At 36.7% G+C, this 22,149-nt stretch overlaps 1 protein-coding gene across 2 annotated transcripts in view; it reads right to left on the bottom strand.

Annotated features, from left to right (window-relative positions):
• Positions 1-22,149, bottom strand: part of TMEM182 (transmembrane protein 182) — a 416,631-nt gene that overhangs the window by 84,659 nt on the left and 309,823 nt on the right. For both annotated transcript variants that reach the window (XR_012421977.1, XR_012421978.1), the window contains one exon: positions 18,474-18,600. The gene's annotated coding sequence lies outside the window, so the exon portion shown is untranslated. Of the gene's footprint in view, positions 1-18,473; positions 18,601-22,149 lie in introns of those variants that run through there.

The following is a 22,149-nucleotide window of genomic DNA, read 5'->3' as shown; positions in this document are numbered from 1 at the left end:
GAGAATGAGAGAGCAAAAGGGTTTCCTGTTATAAAACCATCAGATCTCTTGAGACTTAATCATGACCACAAGAACAGACCACATGACCCATAATTCAATTATGGCCTGCTGGGTCCCTCCCACAACATGAGGGAATTGTGGGAGCTACAATCCCAGATGAGATTTGGGTAGGGACACAGCCTAACCATATCATAACTATAGTCATGCTTATGTGGTAGGAAACAACAGAACTCATTCCGCCTCTCTAGCTGTAGTTTTATATTCATTAACAAATCTTTCCTCACACCCGTCTTTTCTCCTTACTCTTCCTAGTCTCTAGCATCCTCTGTTCTACTTTTTACTTCTATGGGATCAACTCTTTTTAGCTTCCAAATATGAGTGAGAACATGTTGTGTTTATTCCCCTCCTGGCTTATTTCACTTAACATAATATTCTTCAGTTTCTTCCATATTGCTGCACATGACAGGATTTCATTATTTTTTATGGCTGAATAGAATTCCATGGTGTATATATGCCACATTTTCTTTATTCTTTTGTTGTTGGACACCTAGGTTGATTCCATATATTGTCTGCAATGTGAATAGTGAATAGTGCTGCAATAAACATGGGGGTGCAGATGTCTATTTGATATAATAATTTTCTTTTCTTTGGATAAATTCCCAGTAGGAGGAATTGCTGGATCATATGGTAGTTCTATTTGTAGGTTTTTACAAAACCTTCATACTCTTCTCCATAGTGACAGTACTAGTTTACATTACCACCAACAGTGTATAAGAGTTCCCTTTTCTCCACATCCTTCCCACCATTTATTATTTTTGATAATAGTCAACCTAACTGGGGTGAAATGACACTTCACTGTGGTTTTTATTTTTATTTCTCTGATAATAAATGATGTTGAGCATTTTTCATATATTTCTTGGCCATTTGTATGCATTATTTTGTGAAATGCCTGTTCATATCATTTCCTTATTTTTAAATTGGATTGTTTCAGTTTTTTTTTGCTGTTGAGATGTTTGAGTCCTTGTATATTCTGAATACTAATCTCCTGTCAGATGAATAGTTTGCAAATATTATCTACCATTTTTGTAGATTGTTCATACTGTTGATTGTTTCCTTTTCTGTATTGAAGTCTTTTAGTTGGGTATAATCCCATTTATTTGTTTTTGCTTTTGTTGCCTGTCCTTTTGAGATCTTACAAAAGTCGTAAAATATTTTTGCTAACCAATATCCTGAGGCATTTTTTCCTTTTTTTCTTCTAGATATTTTATAGTTTCAGGTCTTACAATTGGATCTTTGACCCATTTTGAGTTGATTTTTGTATAGTGTGCGAACTGGGGGTCTAGTTTCATTCCTCTGTATATGGATATACAGTTTTTCTAGTACAATTTATTGAAGTTACTTTCCTTTCCCCAGTGAGTGTTCTGGACTCCTTTGTCAAAAATCACTTGGCTGTAGATATGTGATTTAATTTCTGAGCTCTCTATTCCCCTTCTTAGTCTATGTGTGTGTTTTTATGACAGTACCATGCTGTTTTGGTAGTAACAGTTTGTAGTATATTTTGAGGTCTGGTAGTCTGGATTTAAACTGCACTCCAGAACAAATGAACCTAATAGATATTTATAGAACACTCTATCCAATAACTTCAGGACATAAATGCTCCTCATCAGCACATGGAACATTCTCCAAGATCGACCATATAATGGGCTACAAAACAACAATAAATTTTTTTTGGTTATCGTTGTTTTGTTTATTTTTTTGTTTAATGCAGTGCTAAATGCCTGCATTAAAAAGTCTTTTAGACTCCTTTGGATCAAAAATTGACAAACTAACATTATACCTCAGGGACTAGAAAAACAAGATCAAATTCAAACCAAAACTAGCAAAAGAAAATAAATAACAAAGACCAGAGCAGTATTTAATGAAATTAAAACAAAAAAAAAAAAAATACAAAAGATCAATGAAACCAAAAGCTGACTCTTTGAAATATAAACAAAATTGATAGACCATTAGTTAGATTAACCAAAAAAAAGAAGAAAGAAGATTCAAGTAAGTTAAATTAGAAATGAAAATGGAGACATTACAACTGACACTACAGAAATACAAAAGATTATTCAAAAGTCTACTAGAAACACCTCTATGCATACGTATTCCCGGAAAGATACAACTACCTAGCTTAAATCAGGAAGAAATAGAAATCCTTAACAGATCAGTAACAAAAAGTGAGATTGAATCAGTAACTTAAAAGTTGCCAACAAAAAATTCCCAAGCTGGATAGATTCACAGCTGAATTCTACTAGATATGCACAAAAGATTTGGTACCAATCAACTAAAACTATTCCAAAAGGTTGAAAAATAAGTAATCCTCTGTAACTCATTCTATGAAGCCAGTATCACCTTTAATAGCAAAGCCAGGAAAGGAGAGGAAGGAAAGAAAGAAAAGGAAAGGAAAGGAAAGGAAAGGAAAGGAAAGGAAAGGAAAGGAAAGGAAAGGAAAGGAAAGGAAAGGAAAGGAAAGGAAAGGAAAGGAAAGGAAAGGAAAGGAAAGGAAAGGAAAGGAAAGGAAAGGAAAGGAAAGGAAAGGAAAGGAAAGGAAAGGAAAGGAAAGGAAAGGAAAGGAAAAGGAAAGGAAAAGGAAAGGAAAGGAAAGGAAAGGAAAGGAAAGGAAAGGAAAGGAAAGGAAAGGAAAGGAAAGGAAAGGAAAGGAAAGGAAAGGAAAGGAAAGGAAAGGAAAGGAAAGGAAAGGAAAGGAAAGGAAAGGAAAGGAAAGGAAAGGAAAGGAAAGGAAAGGAAGGAAAGGAAAGGAAAGGAAAGGAAAGGAAAGGAAAGGAAAGGAAAGGAAAGGAAAGGAAAGGAAAGGAAAGGAAAGGAAAGGAAAGGAAAGGAAAGGAAAGGAAAGGAAAGGAAAGGAAAGGAAAGGAAAGGAAAGGAAAGGAAGAAAGAAAGAAAGAGAAAGAAAGAAAAGAAGGAACATTACAGACCAATATTCCTGATGAACATAGACACCAAAATCTTGAATAATATACTAGGAAACTGAATTCAACAGCACATCAAAAAGATAATTCATCATGGTCAGGTGGGTTTCATCCCTGGGAAGCAGGCATGGTTAAACATATGCAAGTCAATAAATGTTATTCACCACATAAACAGAATTAAAAACAAAAACAATACAATAATCACAATAAGTGAAAAAAGTAGTCAATAACATCCAGTATCCTTTATGATTGAAAACCCTCAACAAACTAGTAACAAAAGTAACATACTTCAAAATAGCAAAAGCCATATATGACAAACCCACAGCCAACAACATACTAAATGGGAAAAAGTTGAAAGCATTCCCCCTAAAAACCGGTACAAGAAAAGGATGCTTATTTTCACCACTTCTTTTCAACATAGTATCGGAAATTCAAGCCAGAGCAACAAGAAAAGAGAAAGAAAAAAAGGCATCCAAATTGGAAAAGAGGAGGTCAAACTATCTCTCTTCACTAGTGATATTATCATATACAGAGAAAACCCTAAAGACCCTTCTAAAAACTCCTAGATTTGATAAATAAATTCAGTAAAGTCTCAGTTTAGAAAATCAATGTACACTAATCAGTAGCACTGCTATACACCACCAACAACCAAGCTGAGAATCAAATTAACCACTCAATCTCTGTTGTAATAGCTGCACAAAATAAAATACCTAAGGCTATACTTAACGAAAGAGGTGAAGGATCTCTATAAGGAGAACTACAAAACGCTGCTGAAAGGTATTGTAGATGACACAAACAAATGAAAATACATTTTATGCTCATGCATTGGAAGAATTAATATTATGAAAATGACCATACTTCCCAAAGCAATCTACAGATTCAATCCAATTTCTATAAAAATACCAACATTTTTAAATACAGAATTAGAGAAAATAACCCTAAAATTCATACGGAACCAAAAAGAGAACCCAAATAGGCAAAGCAATCCTAAGCAAGAACCAATCTGGAGACATCACATTACCTGACTTCAAATTATACTACAAAGCTATAGTAAACAAAACAGCATGATACTAGTGTAAAAGTAACTACATAGACAATGGAAATGAAGAACCCAGAAACAAAGCCAAATAGTTACCACCAACTGATCTTTGACCTGCAGTCCAGGGAGGGTAGAAACCCAAACCCGCTGGACTGGTTCTCCAACCCGTCACAGATGTGAGTGCCTGTTTGAGCAATGGGACGCCTGCTGGGCAGGTTTGGACCATCCATCCCTGCCTGTTAGCTTCTGTTTTCATGCATTTGAGGTGTGCAATTTTCTGTTGAATTTAACAGCATACTAGAGGCTATACCTGCTAGTATTTCCCAGTTGTGTATTTTGTGGCAGGGGGAGGGTTCTGCATGCCTCCTACTTCTGAAAGACAAAGGTCACTGCCAGGAAGCCCAACAGTGATGTGTTTTCCCCTCCAGCCTCCAGTGGGGTGTATGGGGTGACAGTGTGAGCAGCCCTCGGATGTCTGGCTGCTAGGGAGGCAAAGAACAGGGGGATCTAAAGTCTGGGCCAGCTTTCTCTGTGAAAGGGCTTTCCTTGAATCTTCTGCTCTCTGGGATTCTTAAGATTCCTTCTCCAGTCCTAAAATGGGCAGGCCTATATATAAGCCTTGTTTCTAGAATGGACAAAGTTGGATTTAAAACCCATCTAGCCATTTAACAGTTATGACCTTGTGTGAGTGGCACAGTCTCTGAACCCCAGTTTCTCTACCTACTAAAAGAGGGCTAGATCAATGATTCTTATTCTGGAGCCAGCATCAAAATCACACAGGAGGGGGGTTCTTTAAAACTGACTATTGGGCCCGGTCCCAGAGTGTCTGATTCAGTGGTTGGAGCCTTAGGACTTGGATTTCTAACGAGTTCCCAGGTGATGCTGATTCAGTGGTCTGGGAACAGATTTTGAGGCCCCTCCCCATCCTCCCCTCCGCCCCCCACACACAAACCCCTGCAAGGCTTGGTAACACTTGGGGTTTTGAGGCAGAGGTGCCACACTCAGGGCTTGGCACATAGTAATTGATGTTATTTTAATGCTAGCTGACCTCACATAGATTCCCATATTGGTGTCTCAGAAGCTCTGCAGCTGGAGACGATGTGGCCTTTGGTCTCTGATTGCCTCCCCGCCGTGTGATCCCTGGTTTGTTATCACTTTGATGAACCATTTGGGTCCAGGTGTTACTGATCATGCTACCTCCCCTATTTGGGAGTTTTGCCCCACCCCCAGTGAGGGATACACTGAGCTTTGGGGGCCTGTGGGCTTAACAGGGAGATTTTGACCTTTGTATCTTTCTCTTGTCTGCTTCTCTAGCTAGGTCTTTCAGTACTATGCTGAACAACAGTGGTGACAGTGAGTATCCTTGTTCATTCCGGATTTTAGAGGAAAGGCTTTCAGTTTTTTTTCCATTCAGTATGATAATAGCTGTATATCTGTCATATATGCCTTTTATTATGTCAAAGTATGTTCCTTCTATATCTTTTTATTTTTTATTTTTTGGAATTTTTGGTGCGAAGGATTGTTGAATTTTACCAAATGGCTTTTCAGCATCAATTGAAATGAATGGATGGTTTTTGTCCTCCATTATGTTCATATTATGTCTCGCTTTGGTTAATTTACATATGTTGGATCATCCTTGCATCCCTGAGATAAATTCTATTTGTTCACAATGAATGATCTTTTTAATGTATTATTGAATCTGGTTTGTTGTTTTTTTGTTAAGAAGTTTTGTATCAGTATTCATCATGGATATTGGCCTGTAGCTTCCTTTTTTAAAATGTGTCTTTTTCTGGTTTTGGTATCAGGGTAATTCTGAGCTCATAGAATGAATTTGGAAGTATTCCCTCCTGTATTTTTCAGAATAGTTTGAGTAGGATTGGTATTAGTTATTCCTTAAATGTTTAGTGGAATTCAGCAGTAAAGCCATTAGGTCTGGGCTTTTCTTGGCTGGGAGAATTTTTTATTATGGCTTCAACCTCATTACTTGTTATTGGTCTGTTCAGGTTTTGGATTTCTTTCTTTTTTTTTTTTTCTGTTTATTTTATTTTATTTTTTTTTTAATTTATTTATTATTATTATACTTTAAGTTGTAGGGTACATGTGCATAACGTGCAGGTTTGTTACATATGTATACTTGTGCCATGTTGGTGTGTGGCACCCATCAACTCGTCATTTACATCAGGTATAACTCCCAATGCAATCCCTCCCCCCGCCCCCCTCCCCATGATAGGCCCCGGTGTGTGATGTTCCCCTTCCTGAGTCCAAGTGATCTCATTGTTCAGTTCCCACCTATGAGTGAGAACATGCGGTGTTTGGTTTTCTGTTCTTGTGATAGTTTGCTAAGAATGATGGTTTCCAGCTGCATCCATGTCCCTACAAAGGACACAAACTCATCCTTTTTTATGGCTGCATAGTATTCCATGGTGTATATGTGCCACATTTTCTTAATCCAATCTGTCACTGATGGACATTTGGGTTGGTTCCAAGTCTTTGCTATTGTGAATAGTGCTGCAATAAACATACGTGTGCATGTGTCTTTATAGCAGCATAATTTATAATCCTTTGGGTATATACCCAGTAATGGGATGGCTGGGTCATATGGTACATCTAGTTCTAGATCCTTGAGGAATCGCCATACTGTTTTCCATAATGGTTGAACTAGTTTACAATCCCACCAACAGTGTAAAAGTGTTCCTATTTCTCCACATCCTCTCCAGCACCTGTTGTTTCCTGACTTTTTAATGATCGCCATTCTAACTGGTGTGAGATGGTATCTCATTGTGGTTTTGATTTGCATTTCTCTGATGGCCAGTGATGATGAGCATTTTTTCATGTGTCTGTTGGCTGTATGAATGTCTTCTTTTGAGAAATGTCTGTTCATATCCTTTGCCCACTTTTTGATGGGGTTGTTTGTTTTTTTCTTGTAAATTTGTTTGAGTTCTTTGTAGGTTCTGGATATTAGCCCTTTGTCAGATGAGTAGATTGTAAAAATTTTCTCCCATTCTGTAGGTTGCCTGTTCACTCTGATGGTAGTTTCTTTTGCTGTGCAGAAGCTCTTTAGTTTAATGAGATCCCATTTGTCAATTTTGGCTTTTGCTGCCATTGCTTTTGGTGTTTTAGACATGAAGTCTTTGCCCATGCCTATGTCCTGAATGGTACTACCTAGGTTTTCCTCTAGGATTTTTATGGTATTAGGTCTAACATTTAAGTCTCTAATCCATCTTGAATTAATTTTCATATAAGGAGTAAGGAAAGGATCCAGTTTCAGCTTTCTACTTATGGCTAGCCAATTTTCCCAGCACCATTTATTAAATAGGGAATCCTTTCCCCATTTCTTGTTTCTCTCAGGTTTGTCAAAGATCAGATGGCTGTAGATGTGTGGTATTATTTCTGAGGACTCTGTTCTGTTCCATTGGTCTATATCTCTGTTTTGGTACCAGTACCATGCTGTTTTGGTTACTGTAGCCTTGTAGTATAGTTTGAAGTCAGGTAGCGTGATGCCTCCAGCTTTGTTCTTTTGACTTAGGATTGTCTTGGAGATGCGGGCTCTTTTTTGGTTCCATATGAACTTTAAAACAGTTTTTTCCAATTCTGTGAAGAAACTCATTGGTAGCTTGATGGGGATGGCATTGAATCTATAAATTACCTTGGGCAGTATGGCCATTTTCACGATATTGATTCTTCCTATCCATGAGCATGGTATGTTCTTCCATTTGTTTGTGTCCTCTTTTATTTCACTGAGCAGTGGTTTGTAGTTCTCCTTGAAGAGGTCCTTTACATCCCTTGTCAGTTGGATTCCTAGGTATTTTATTCTCTTTGAAGCAATTGTGAATGGAAGTTCATTCCTGATTTGGCTCTCTGTTTGTCTGTTACTGGTGTATAAGAATGCCGTGGGTGTGGGACCCTCCCGGCCAGGTGTGGGATATGATCTCCTGGTGTGCCTGTTTGCTTAAAGCGCAGTATTGGGGTGGGAGTTACCCGATTTTCCAGGTGTTGTGTGTCTCAGTTCCCCTGGCTAGGAAAAGGGATTCCCTTCCCCCTTGCGCTTCCCAGGTGAGGCAATGCCTCGCCCTGCTTCAGCTCTCGCTGGTCGGGCTGCAGCAGCTGACCAGCACCGATCGTCCGGCACTCCCCAGTGGGATGAACCCAGTACCTCAGTTGAAAATGCAGAAATCACCGGTCTTCTGTGTCGCTCGCGCTGGGAGTTGGAGACTGGAGCTGTTCCTATTCAGCCATCTTGCTCCGCCCCCTCTGGATTTCTTTTTATTTATTTATTTATTTATTTATTTATTTATTTATTTATTTTATTTTTATACTTTAAGTTGTAGGGTACATGTGCATAACGTGCAGGTTTGTTACATATGTATACTTGTGCCATGTTGGTGTGCTGCACCCATCAACTCGTCATTTACATCAGGTATAACTCCCAATGCAATCCCTCCCCCCGCCCCCCTCCCCATGATAGGCCCCGGTGTGTGATGTTCCCCTTCCTGAGTCCAAGTGATCTCATTGTTCAGTTCCCACCTATGAGTGAGAACATGCGGTGTTTGGTTTTCTGTTCTTGTGATAGTTTGCTAAGAATGATGGTTTCCAGCTGCATCCATGTTCCTACAAAGGACACAAACTCATCCTTTTTGATGGCTGCATAGTATTCCATGGTATATATGTGCCACATTTTCTTAATCCAATCTGTCACTGATGGACATTTGGGTTGATTCCAAGTCTTTGCTATTGTGAATAGTGCTGCAATAAACATACGTGTGCATGTGTCTTTGTAGCAGCATAATTTATAATCCTTTGGGTATATACCCAGTAATGGGATGGCTGGGTCATATGGTACATCTAGTTCTAGATCCTTGAGGAATCGCCATACTGTTTTCCATAATGGTTGAACTAGTTTACAATCCCACCAACAGTGTAAAAGTGTTCCTATTTCTCCACATCCTCTCCAGCACCTGTTGTTTCCTGACTTTTTAATGATCGCCATTCTAACTGGTGTGAGATGGTATCTCATTGTGGTTTTGATTTGCATTTCTCTGATGGCCAGTGATGATGAGCATTTTTTCATGTGTCTGTTGGCTGTATGAATGTCTTCTTTTGAGAAATGTCTGTTCATATCCTTTGCCCACTTTTTGATGGGGTTGTTTTTTTCTTGTAAATTTGTTTGAGTTCTTTGTAGGTTCTGGATATTAGCCCTTTGTCAGATGAGTAGATTGTAAAAATTTTCTCCCATTCTGTAGGTTGCCTGTTCACTCTGATGGTAGTTTCTTTTGCTGTGCAGAAGCTCTTTAGTTTAATGAGATCCCATTTGTCAATTTTGGCTTTTGCTGCCATTGCTTTTGGTGTTTTAGACATGAAGTCTTTGCCCATGCCTATGGTTCAATCTTGGTAGATTGTAAGTGTCTAAGAAATTATCTATTTATTTTAGATTTTCTAATTTATTGGCGTGTAATTGCCCATAATAACCGCTAATGATCTTTTGAATTTCTGCAGTATCAGTTGTAATGTCTCCTGTTTCATCTCTGATTTTGTTTATTGAATTCGTCTCTCTTTTATTCTTACTCTAGCTAAAGGTTTGTCAATTTTGTTTATCTTTCTTAAAAAACACAACTTTTTATTTCATTGATCTTTTGTATTATTTTCTTCATTTCAAATTTGGTTTGAAATCTATTTCTTCTCTGATCTTATTTATTTTCTTCTACTAACTTTGGATTTCGTTTGCTCTTGCTTTCCCAGTTCTTTAGGAGGCATTGTTAGGTTATTTAATTGTAGCGTTTCTTTTTTTTTTTTTTTATGTAGGCAATTATAGCTATAAATTTCCCTCTGAGTCTTGCTTTCACTATATCCCATAGGTTTTGGTATGTTGTATTCCCATTATCATTTGTTTTAAAAAATTTTTAAATTTCCTTCTTAACTTCTTCACTGACCCACTGGTCATTCAGGAGTGTATACTTTAATTTTCATATTTTTGTGTAGATTCCAAAATTCCTCTTGTTATTAATTTCTAGTTTTATTCCACTGTGGTCAGAGAAGATGCCTGATATTATTTCAAATTTTTTAAATGTTTTAAGATTTGTTATATATAACTAGATATATATAACATTAGCTCTATATATAGAGCTAATATATGCTCTATCCTTGAGAATAATCCATGTTCTGGGGAGAAAAATATGCATTTTCCAGCCATTGGATGATGTATTCTGTAAATATCAATTATATCCATTTGGTCTATACTGCAGATTAAGTCCAATGTTTCTTTGTTGATTTTCTGTCTGGGAGATCTGTCCAATGCTAAGAGTGGGGCGTTGAAGTCTCCAACTATTATAGTATTGGAGTGTATCTCTCTTCAGCTCTAAAAATATTTGCTTTTATATTTGGGTGCTCCTGTATTGGGTGTATATATACTCACAATTGCTTAATTGACCCCTTTATCATTACATAATGACCATTTTTGTTTCTTCTTAAGGGTTTTGTCTTGAAATCTATTTTGTCTGATGTAAATATAGATATCTCGGCTCTATTTTTTGTTTCTATTGACATGGAATATCCTTTTCCATCCCTTTATTTTCAGTCTGTGTGTGCTTTATGGATTAAGTGTTTTTCTTGTAGGGCAACAGATCCTTGGGTCTTGTTTTGTCATTTATTCACTCACTCTATGCTCTTGTATTAGAGAGTTTAGTCCATTTACATTCAATGTTATTATTGATAGGTATGGGCTTATTCCTGCCATTTTGTTATTTGATTTCTGGTTGTTGTGTGGCCTTTTGTTCCTTGTTTTCTTTTTTCCTGTCTTCCTTTTAGTGAAAGTGATTCTCTCTGGTGTTATAATGTAACTTCTTGCTTTTTTTTTTATGGATCCATTGTATGTTTTTTGACTTGTGGTTACTGTGAGGTTTGCAAATACTGCCTTATAACTCATTATTTTAAGCTGATGGTAAATTAACACTGATTGCAGAAACAAACAAAAATAACTAGTGAACACTCTATATAAACCTGGCCAACTTTGAAAATGATGTTTTGAAGCACCTCAATACTGTTATATTAATCAGATGCTCTTTATATTTCTTGTTGTTGTTCTTCATGTAACTGATATGTTTTTATGACATACTAGCTTGTGATTTTGTGTCTTCTTTTTTTTTTTCTCTCTCAGACGTAAGGTCCAGGTGAAAAGGACATTTTATCTATTTTAATTCCAGAATCTGTTTTTAGCACACAGAAATGTTTCAAAAATATTTCTTGAATGGAAGTTGGTGGGATGAATCAATGAGTTTTCAGGATAAATGTCCCCATGTTAGACTTGCCGTATATGAATAGCATTGCACAATGTTGGGGCCATATGAAACAGCTGGTATGATGTATCTTTTTAATGTTTTAGATTTATTTAAGTTTAAACTCATTGTGTTTGATATAACAATGCCATTCTGCCTTTTTTGTTAGAATTGTGTAAGTCCTACATGCTTATAATTTTATTTTTAACCACAAGTATCATTTATTTTTGTGTGTCTTACAAGTAGAATACAACTAAATTTATTAAAACCGGTTCTGGCAGTTTTTGCTTCTCCCATTTTCGTATTATTATCCTTACATTTGTTTGCTTGATAACATTTCTGTTCATTCCACTTTCTCCTTTTTAATTTTGAAATTTCATATATTTTTCATTTAACTAACTGTTGTATTTCCTTTACCTGTTTTTATAATTAACACATATATCTCTACTGTTTGGGTACTATGTGTGAAATATTTTCCCTATAAAGATATACTATTCACCAATGAAGGTGCTCTTCTTCCTCAATCCCAACACTTTTCGGAGAATTCTAAAGAATAATTACTTCCTAAGAAATGAGACATTTAGCTGCTTTCATTTCTCCTGCCCTGTCTCCAACTCCTCGAAAAGAGGAAAACTCAGATGATTTAGCACACTTTCTTCTGTACTATTAGAATTTTTTCTTAAAGGATAGCTGGTCTATTTTAAGAATTCTTACTGAGCACTAATTTTTCAAAATCCCTGACAGCTTGTTCTTATCTATTGGGATAAAATATTTGAGCAAGTCTGTATCCTGGTTCATTTGCTGTTTAATTAGTATTCTTTCTTGAGTATTTTCCTCAAATTTGTTATAAGTATAACACATTTACTGATATCTAGTATGTTCTCTAATATTTTTCCTTCTTGCAAGATATCAGCTGGTAAAAAAAAATTCTTAGGTCACATTCTCTTTATTCTGTTGTCTACTTACACCATCTAGCATTGCATAAAGTCTGGTAATAAACCTATCTCCCATGACTAATACCACTTCATATTTTTGCTGGGTATCTTGATTCATTTCTTACAGTTTGTGTCCCAGATAATTAATTCAGGTGAAAAATAATTCATCCTCACCTTCTGTTCATTGCTGATTTTTGTGGTAAGGAAGTCATATTATGTAATTCCTAAAAATTATTCTTTGTGTTAAAATTCAAGCGTTCTATTTCAACTCTTTCAGAACGGTCTTTATTATATGAGCATTGTGTTCTGTTTCATGCCTTGTCATGTTTTTGTTTATTTTGCTTTGTTCATGAGGGCTCATGTCAGGTTACTAGAATGCCTACCTACAGCAATCCCATAGGTGAAATAGAAGGCAGAGGCTCTGCCAGATAGAAGGCACTGGCTGTCCCAGTGAGAAGTCCATGGAAAGCCTCTTTGCTCCTTGATCTCTTCATCCCTCTCAGGCTCAGGGACTGCTTTAACTCAAACCCAGTAATTTTAGTCATCCTCATTTTTTTGAGTCAGGGTCTAATGTTGAACGATACTTCACTTCACATCCCTTCCCATCATTTGATGCTTTCTATTAATTGCCCAGAGCTCACAGAACTAATATTGCAGTGTTTGCCCAACTTGTAGGACTCCAGATTTGAAAGAACAAAACTCCCTGTGTTCAGTCACCGTTAGGAAGCCCATGCTTCTACTTTTGACTGGGGAGAAACAGATAGGTTATACTCAAAGATCAAATGAGAGTAAATAGCACATTTTTAGAATTGCTCACATTCAAAACCGGGGCCTGAGTTTTAATAGGCAAAATGTGGCTGTCTGCAATTAACAAAAAAGTATAAGATTTGGGGGAAAATCGTAGTTTTACAATTTCATAAATAAAAGCAGTTACTAGAAAACATACCTATTTTATGCTTATGATTTCAGAATTCACTGAATCAAGCATTGTTATTTACAAAAAAAAAATGGAAGGTCTAGAAGGTGGAAGGAAAGGTGAAATGAGGGAGGGAAGAAGGGAAGGAGTGAGGAAGATGGAAGGAGGAAGGAAGGAAGGAAGGAGGGAGGGAGGGAGGGAGGGAGGAAGAAAGGAAGAAGGAAGGAAGGAAGGAGGAAAGAAGGGAGGGAGGGAGGGAGGGGAGGAGGGGATAAAGAGAGAAAAAAGAGAGAAAGAAGAAGGAAGGAAGGAAGGAAGGAAGGAAGGGAGGGAGGGAGGGAGGGAGGGAGGGAGGGAGAGAGGAAAGGAGTTAAACAGGGATCTTCTAATAATGAAAGTCCCTTTTCCTGCTTGAATCAAAGGTGACTAAAACTTATCATTTATCTATGAGAAGAATTTGAAGACCCCTGCAAACACTGTCAAATAAAGTTAAAAGATCTGATAAGCAAAAGAAAGACTAGATGGCATAAAACACAGCCAAGTTCATGCCATTGTAGCAATCAGATTAGAATGTTGCCACTGGCCTGGCATTCTTGGCTTCAAGAACCTTGACTCTGGTATCATGAATAAATTTAAATTGTCTCCATAGCCTTGGGCCAGTACCTAAAATTTCATATCTGTGGGTAGAAGTAAAATGCCCATGTGCTCCCTGGGCCACCAGGGGTTTGGAAAAATGGGCATCTCTGAGTGCTTATTCTGCAGTGAAGTGGGTCTGAATTCCATCATTACCACCTATAATAAGAGTTTGTGTGCTGAGTGGCCACAAGAATGGAAAATGTGTACAAAGTATTTCTTTTGTGACCTGATGTTTGCACCCTTCTTCCATTAGTAGCTCATCCAAACAAAAGCATTCCCACCCAACATAATATAGCTCTCCCTTATAAAAATGGAAATACAATCATCCTCTCCTCAAAGAAAGACCTCCAAAATGTGACCAGCTATCTAGCACCAAACCCAGGATTCCTGATGTTTATTCCTCATTTTATTGAGATAAAAATCAAGTCTTAAAATTCTGTCATCTTTGGACAAAAATTTGAAATTTAATTACCACCAACACACTCAAGTTGAAACCACAAGTGTGTGTGTGAGAGTGTGTGTGTGTGTGTGTGTGTGATATGAAAGAAAGAAACTATAGACAGAGACTAAAGTATTTGGTTCTCAGATGGCCATGGTTGATATATATGATTTTTCTAAGGGGATCCATTGTTTCATTGTTTCATTTCTGAGTTAGGTGACTCCTTAGTGATCTTTCTGCTGTGGAGTAACCACTAACTTTATCTCTGAATAATGTTAGTACAAGTGAAAATGCCAGGAGTCCAATTATGCTCCATCCTCAACTCACCCTACCCCTATAGCACAGCAGCAGCCCTAGTTCCTCATTGATCACTCAGGTCTCTACATTTTATTTCTCCGTCATTATGGACAATTGAGCAAATACTGCACTGTCTGTTGAAAGATACTCTAGGGCATCCACAGCTGGACTAACATGTCCATGGCTACTGATGAGCCTCTTTTGCAGCGGGAGCCTTGTGGTGAGCAGTCTCAAAAGGCACAAAGGCTCTCACACTTGGAGACTGCTCCTAGCCTTCATCCTCATACCTCTTGCCCCTCCTCTTCATCATCAATCCACCAGTGTTGCCCCTTCGAAATCCCTAAATTGTCTGACCACACTCTTTGCCACATTTTGTGAATTCCTGTAGCTCTATACTTCAGCCATCTCCTTACAGTATAATATAAACTATAAGATAAGATAGAAGTTGATATTCTGCCCAGGAGGAGAATCTCCATCCTACCTTGTTTTTCATAAATAAATGGGGTTATAACACAACACCCCTGCATCGTCTCCTAGTAATGCCAGTCACCTGTAACTCATGCCAGATATTTTTACTCTTTATTCAGAGAGTTTATATGGAACTCCTGATAAGCCTAGATGTGTACATTGGAAGAGGATGGCCAGGAGGCAAGAATAGGCACAATGGGAATGTGGTCTAATTGCTCTTGCACACTTCATGTGCTTTTACAATTGGCCCCAGCCTCATCCCCTATATAACAATTCATGTACTTGATGAGTCAGTGCTCCTGGACATTCCAGACCTATGGTAACATGAACCACGTTAACATTCTTTTACTGATAAACAGCATGGTTGGTATGGCTGCTGGGAGTTCCACGGTTTTTTGTTTGTTTGTTTGTTTGTTTGTTTGTTTTAGCCAGGGCCCTAGTCACCAGCCAAGAAGCATTACTTAGAAGAAGTCTAGTGACTCTATCCATAGAGGCTTCCATTGTGAATGTCCCTATGAGGACATGGCAAAGTCTCCACACAACATTCACAATGCAGACTATAAAACCTAAATTGCAGACGAAAGAAACAATGCTTTAATAAAACAATAAATTAAACTTGAATAGACATGCAGATTTCACGTGGTTCTTTACCCAAACCTTACTCTCATCTGAAAACCTAAGCTAGGGGTAATTTGATTCAGTTTACTCCTATAGAACACGCATAACTAATATATCAGGTGTTTCTAATGCTGTCAGATCAAAGCAGCTAAATTGATCTAATGCTAAAGCTCATTTCCTTAGCAAAGACCATCCCCTAACTTCAAACGCATCTTCTCCTTAAACAATAGAAACCTTCTCATTGAAACCTGCGTTTGACAAAAATATTTCATTTTTAATAACATTTAATTTTAGTTCATTTGCACAGTGTGGGTTAATTTCAAAATCTTGCAGAAAATCATCAATAATTTGTTAAGAAATTCAAAAGTAAAGATTATTCTAATATTCTGAATGTAAAGAGAATCAATTTCCAGAAATAAAATCTTATACAATAAAGTGTGTTGATTTATCTTAGGGGGAGATAGTTTAATAAGATTGTTAAATAGCTCATGTTACTAAAACATTAAAAAAATTGATGTGAAGATTATATATTAGTAGAGTTTTCACACCTTTTAAGCAACAGCATCTGTCACAATTTCTTATTTCATGACTTTTATTATTTTTGTAATTATGTTTTTGAATGTTTATGTTATTTATATCTCATTTATAAATATAGTTAAATTGTCTAAATTATGGAAACTTCAAGAGTCAAATAGAACATTTTGCTACTTAAATTAGAGATTAAAGAGACAAATGATAACCTGACAAGGTGATAATTGAAAGTTCAGATTTGATCAAAAGAGCATCTTTTGTGTGTCTTTTACTTGGCACAAACTTGGCTGTTTCTCATATATCAATTCCATTGATACATTTTTCTAGGTAACAACCATTGGTAAATGTGATCGTAACAAAGTATTTTAGAACATTTAATAATTTAAAACAGATTTTATTATGTTAATTACAGCTCTTACTAATGCTTATTAAAATTTCACATTGTTTTATATACCAATTCACTAGAGTGAAACTAAAGTGGGATTTGGCTTGACCTTAATCAAAGTTCCAGCCTGTAGAGATACTGATGCTAAATGCTTCAGGATGGTATTAATGAGAATGCATCTATATTGGCTGATGCAGAGTCTAGTCAACACTATGGCTGAAGAGTATACTCAACCTAACCAAGTTGCCAGACTTGAGAAAGAAAAGGCAGAATAGGTTTGGTTTTATGCTGAGTAAGGGGTGTTACGATTTTTTTTTTGGTCATTTTTTTAACTCTCTGTGGAACATATAGTTAATCCCTAAGCATACTCAGTCATATTCTCATTCAGGTATCTTGTTATAGAGTTGTCTACTTATGGGTGATTCCTTCAAGACACATAAAAAAGTAGAACCTTCCTCGCCCCAGCACCACCAGGCTGGGATACTCTTGAAAGCCTCTTTATTCTCAAACCATTGGTATTCTTGGCTAATCTTTCCATCATTCAGATGCTGGACAGTATTGTAACCAGATGCATGGTGATAAATTCTAACAAGACTTTGGATCAGCCTTCGATTTACTGTACAGCAATACTGTTACTATACTAAAACAGAAGACCTTTTATAATATCAAAAATTTCCTTCTCTTACACACACACACACACACACACACACACACACACACACAATTAGTATATGATATGCAGCCTTCCTAGAGGACTATATTAAGCCATGTTTTCTGTCAATGTGATATAAAGAAACAAGAGACCTCCTTGTAATTTGGAATTTTCCAGGTATCTAATTTCAATCTAATGTACTGCTATGAAATGAAGCCAGTAAATTTATATGGCTATTCCATTTGAGGACTTGGTCTTTTATTTTTAGTCCGTGACAATTTCTGGTTTCCATTCCTGGTTCAGGAATGATAACAGTGTGATTTACAGGTATAACTAACAAATGAGATTAATTAAAATGTCTAAAAGTGGCACCTGTCTGAGTATAGAGTTGCACTAAATGATTCTTTCAGCTTCGTTTCCTGTAGTCCTTACCATTTACAAGCCCTTCCCTCATGCAAAGTAACAATGAAGGGTTGTTTCCTAATGGGCATGAACTAAGAAAGCAGGCCTTATCCTATGGCCTAGATATATGATTATTATCACGGACTGGAAACAACAGGTGTATTTTTCAACTTCATTTACACAAATGATCCCTGTGTTTCACAGCATTCATTAATATAGCTTCTTGAATTGCCCAATTTGTTACAAATTTTTGCTATCAGCTGCCTTTGTGATTGAATTGAATTTGTAATGAAATAAAAGCTATCTTTCCTTTGTGAACATCGCTGAACACTTTGATCATTACAAGACAAACTTGATACTTTTAAAATATCTTAGGTTGTGGAAAAGGGAAAAATGGTTACTTCTGAGGATAAAAGTACCAATCGGATAAAACACTCCAGTGTTTTGTATTTACATTTCTTCTATGAAAAAATTGCAAATAAATAAATAAATGGCAATTTGCCAAACTTTATGATCATAAAGCATTATGTAAAATGGATGTAGAAATTCTGAAACCTCAGGTGTATATTACTAGTAGTAGTTTTGATTACAATCGAAATGTTGAATTGAATTTTGTCAACATGCCTACCAGTTATGTCCCCATTTGGGGACAACAGGAGCTATAATGCATAATGAAAGATGAAAATTTTCATTCCAAGCCATACCTCTGAAATCAGCAATTGTGTTTATGAAATAAATGGATATTATTAACATATTTGAAATTGCAAATTAATGGAATTTCCAAAAGATAACTGGAGTCTCCATTCCTAAGTGACATAAATACCAAAATCAAAATACATCAGAGAGTATGTAAGCAGAGAGATTTTGCCCACTAAAACAATCTCAACTCAAGCCATTTATAAGTAAGATACTCACACTGCTAGTCTGGCTGGGATGGTCCGTGGTTAATGTCTGTCACTCTCGCATATTTTAAAATAGTGACTCTTTCCATCTTCATGAGTGAGTTTGAACAGCTAATCATGTAGTCAGTCAACTGGTAAGTCTAGCAAAAAAAATTGTAAAAGTTACATCTTATTGAAGCAAAATAATATTGCATTTATAAAAGTGTAATTAAAAGTACTCATCCAAATAAGCCACAGTTTGATACAAGTGATTCCTTTTTTCTCCTAAAGACAGTCAGAGCACCCTTGCTCTACAGACTGTGGCTCCAGAGATGCCAGTTACAATGTGATTCTGATATGCTAATGTTCAACTGGTGTAGTACTTTAAACATTTTTACACAGAACTGCCATGTCTTATTCTGCAACAAATAATAAAATGCATCAGGAGGAAATCTAATTATACCTTATCTCTTATACCATTTGTCTTCTGTAGGTTATATACAATAGAATTCAAACTACAAAATCAAAGCTACTCTAATAATTTATAGCATGAAGAGTGGCATCAACAAAGTTTACATCACAATGAAAGAAAACACTCACACATTTAAATTTTTTAAAACATAGAACTCTGTTATTATTTACTAAAAATATTCTAGAGGTCATATAAAACTAAGAAAAGGTGTTCCTAGGTGGCAGTACTATGCATTTATAATCTTCTTTTATATACAGTTTAATTCTACTTTTAAAAACTGTATTTCCAAAGTTGCTGGAGGCTCTCAGAATCTTTGCCAATAGTTTGTTGCAGTAGATATAGTCTGAGAAATATAATACCTCAGTATCTTCCAATCAACCTAAGAAAGAAATTCAGAAAGATAGACTAATTTATCAAGGCCATGGAGAAAGAGAATTTTGGAGTTTAGGCTAATTTATCAAGGTCATGGAGAAAGAGAACTTTGGAGTTTGAGTTCTGGCTGTTTCGTCTTCCTTGTCTTTTCCTTCCTTCCTTCTTTCCTTTCTAATTTTTACTGACTTTATTAGACAACTAGGCACCACAATCCCCGCTGCTGTTGTTAGAGAATTCAGGGTGCACAGTGATGTTCCACGTTTATGAGTAGGGGATGCCATCAGCTTGTAAGACCTGATAAATTTCACACCAAAATTGTTCACTACATGTTTGGCGAGTTCAGAAGTTTCAGAGATACCTTCAGAGATGGTGAGTGCGATACATGATCTTGATATCACAATTGATTGATCCTCATTCCTAAATTCAGGAATTATGAGCCACTTAGAAACAGTTCCAATGATACTATGAGATTAACTCCACTACTCACTCAACTGAACAAAATCTCTGGAAAAAAAAATTTTTGGTCAAATTTTTCCCACAGATTTTGTTCAGTGGAGTGAGTAAATAAAATATCAGATATTGGGCTGGGATGATTGCGAATACCAGCATTGTACTGAAGACAAATTTTTACCAACATATGTAATGCAATGGATACGATTGTGTTTGTTCTCCACCCTGTCTTCTCCAAGTAGACCTTGAGCACTTTGAGAATTGCATTGTTTTATTAGTGTCAAATTTTATTTTATTAAACTTTAAGTTCTGGGGTATATGTGCAGAACATGCAGTTTGTTACATAGGTATACACATGCCGTGGTGGTTTGCTGCACCCATCAACCCGTAATCTACATTAGGTATTTCTCCTAATGCTGTCCCTGCCCTAGACCCCACCCACTAACAAGCCCCAGTGTGTGATGTTTCCCTCCCTGTGTCCATGTGTTCTCATTGTTCAACTCCCATTTATGAGTGAGAACATGTAGTGTTTGGTTTTCTGTTCTTGTGTTTGTTTGCTGAGAATGATGGTTTCCAGCTTCATCCCTGTCCCTGCAAAGGACATGAACTCATCCATTTTTATGGCTGCATAGTATTCCATGGTGTATTTGTGCCACATTTTCTTTATCTAGTCTATCATTGATGGGTATTTGGATTGGTTCCAAGTCTCTGCTATTGTGAGCAGTGCCACAATAAACATACGTATGCATGTGTCTTTACAGTAGAATGATTTATAATCATTTGGGTGTATACCTAGTAACGGTATTGCTGGGTTAAATGGTATTTCTGGTTCTCACTCCTTAAGGAATTGTCACACTGTCTTCCACAATGGTGGAACTAATTTACACTCCCAGCAACAGCGTAAAAGCATTCTTATTTCTCCACATCCTCTCCAGCATCTGTTGTTTCCTGACTTTTTAATGATCACCATTCCAACTGGCATGAGATGGTATCTCATTGTGGTTTTGATTGGCATTTCTCTAATGACCAGTGATGATGAGTTCTTTTTCATATGTTTGTTGGCTGCATAAATGTCTTCTTTTGAGAAGTGCCTGTTCATATCCTTTGCCCACTTTTTGATGGGGTTGTTTGTTTTTTTCTTGTAAATTTGTTTAAATTTCTTGTAGATTCTGGATATTAGACCTTTGTCAAATGGATAGATTGCAAAAATTATCTCCCTTTCTGTCAGTTGCCTGCTCACTCTGGTGATAGTTTCTTTTGCTGTGCAGAAGCTCTTTAGTTTAATTATATTCCATTTGTCTATTTTGGCTTTTGTTGCCATTGTTTTTCACGTTTTCATCATGAAGTCTTTGCCCATGCCTATGTCCTGAATGGTATTGCCTTGGTTTTCTTCTAGGGTTTTTATGGTTTTAGGTCTTACGTTTAAGTCTTTATTCCATCTTAAGTTAATTTTTGCATAAGGTGTAAGGAAGGGATCCAGTTTCAGTTTTCTGCATATGGCTAGCCAGTTTTCCCAACATCATTTATTAAATAGGGAATCCTTTCCCCATTGCTTGTTTTTGTCAGGTTTGCCAAAAATTAGATGGTTGTAGATGGGACGCTTTTTTTCTGAGGCCTCTGTTGTGTTCCGTTGGTCCATAAATCTGTTTTGGTACCAGTACCATGCTGTTTTTGTTACTGTAGCCTTGTAGTATAGTTTGAAGTCAGGTAGCATGATGCCTGCAGCTTTGTTTCTTTGTTGTTTTTTGTTTGTTTGTTTTGTTTACTTAGGATTGTCTGGGCTATGTGGGCTCTCTTTTGGTTCCATATAAAATTTAAAGTAGCTTTTTCCAATTCTGTGAAGAAAGTCAATGGTAGCTTGATGGGGATAGCATTGAATCTATAAATTACTTTGGGAAGTATGGCCATTTTCACAATATTGATTCTTTCTATCCATGAGCATGGAATGTTTTTCCATTTGTTTGTGTCCTCTCTTATTTCCTTAAGCAGTGGTTTCTAGGTCTCCTTGAAGAGGAACGTCACATCCCTTGTAAGTTGTATTTTTAGGTATTTTATTCTCTTTGTAGCAGTTGTGAATGGGAGTTCATGATGATTTGGCTATCTCTTTGTATGTTATTGGTGTATAGGAATGGCTGTGATTTTTACACATTGATTTTGTATCCTGAGATGTTGGTGAAGTTGCTTCTCAGTTAAAGGAGATTTGGGGCTGAGACGATGGGGTTTTCTAAATATACAATCATTTCATCTGCAAACAGAGACAGTTTGACTTTCTCTTTTCCTAATTGAATATGCTTTATTTCCTTCTCTTGCTTGATTGCCCTGGCCAGAACTTCCAGCACTATGTTGTATAGGAGTGGTGAGAGAGGGCATCCTTGTCTTATGCCAGTTTTCAAAGGGAATGCTTCCAGTCTTTGGC

The sequence above is a fragment of the Macaca fascicularis genome, chromosome 13 (genome assembly GCF_037993035.2).
Source record: "Macaca fascicularis isolate 582-1 chromosome 13, T2T-MFA8v1.1".
Lineage (NCBI taxonomy): Eukaryota > Metazoa > Chordata > Mammalia > Primates > Cercopithecidae > Macaca > Macaca fascicularis.
The sequence above is the reverse complement of the archived record's forward strand: the minus strand, read 5'-3'. Positions and strand labels throughout refer to the sequence as shown.